Raw genomic sequence first — 1204 nt, 5'->3', positions numbered from 1 at the left:
GGGCTCCTCGATGGAGATGACGGTCTGGCCAGAGGGAGAAGGCAGACCATGCTTTCTTCTTTTTCTTAATACTGGAGAATTGAACCCAGTGGTTCTCCAGCACTGAACTACATCCCCAGCCTTTTTTGTGTTTTTTTAATTTTGAGACAGAGTCTCTTTAAGTTTCCTGGGAAGAAATGAACTTTCAGTCCTCCTGCCCCAGCTTCTCTCAGTATTGGAATTACAAGCTTGTGCCATGTGCCAACATTATCACTAGTTTAAATTTTTAAAAATTTATTGTAGGACCAGGGATATAGCTCAGCAGCACAGCGCCAGCCTGGCAAGCACAAAAGTCCTGAGTTTGATTGCCGGTACCAAAAAGATTTACTGTAAAATATTACACGTTTTTGCTAGTAGTAGTCTCCTACACCTAATGTTTATCAAGACTGTTGATGACATCAATTTCTCTTGTGCTTGATTTAATGTCATATTGATTTTTTCATCATGGCCCTAGAAGCAATAAGTTACAACATTTAAAATATGCCAGGCATGGTGGCACACCATGGCAGGAGGATTGCCATGAGTTCAAGACCAGCCTGAATTATAAAGAATTAGAAATATTTGTATTTGCCCTGCTCGATAAGTGCCTTGGGCCTGAGATAAGCTGTAAAGGCAATGCAGTTTTTCTAACGTGCATCAATTAGGTTTGCTTTGTCTATAAAATAAAATACTTCTGCCTAATTATAGTTTTGAGGAATATAAGAATAAGAAATGCCTTACTTTTTTTTTTTTTTTGATACTGGGAGTCGAACTCAGGACTTCATGCTTGCCAGGCAGGCACTGTGGTGCTGCACTATATCCCTGGCCCAAGAATCAGAAATGATAGTTGTATTTTCTGAAAGAAAATTTTGACAAGCATGGTGGTGCACACCTGTAATCCCAGCACTTAGGAGCCTGAAGTAGGAAGATGACCATGAGTTTAAGGCCAACGTGCTCTACACAGTGAGTTCAAGCCCAGCCTGGACTACATAGACCTTATCTCAAAAAACCAAATTAAAAAAAAAAAAAAAAAAAAAAACGTTTTGGGCTATTATCTATTTGTGTTTTCTTTGTCAGAGAATCTTTTTCGTCTGTACTCTGAATAACTAGTTTGAAGGTAATGATACGCAATGTATTAACTATTGTTATCCTCTTGTTTTGTTAGGAAATTTCTTTTTTTTTTTTT

The 1204-nt window shown here is 38.1% G+C and overlaps 1 protein-coding gene across 1 annotated transcript in view; it reads left to right on the top strand.

The window, feature by feature from the left end:
* Top2a (topoisomerase (DNA) II alpha) overlaps positions 1 to 1204 on the top strand; it is a gene marked incomplete in the record, with an annotated part of 36583 nt that overhangs the window by 12562 nt on the left and 22817 nt on the right.

Source organism: Chinchilla lanigera, unplaced genomic scaffold (genome assembly GCF_000276665.1).
Source record: "Chinchilla lanigera isolate Chin_1 unplaced genomic scaffold, ChiLan1.0 scaffold00050, whole genome shotgun sequence".
Lineage (NCBI taxonomy): Eukaryota > Metazoa > Chordata > Mammalia > Rodentia > Chinchillidae > Chinchilla > Chinchilla lanigera.
Note: the sequence above shows the minus strand (reverse complement) of the source record. Positions and strands in the feature narration are given on the sequence as shown.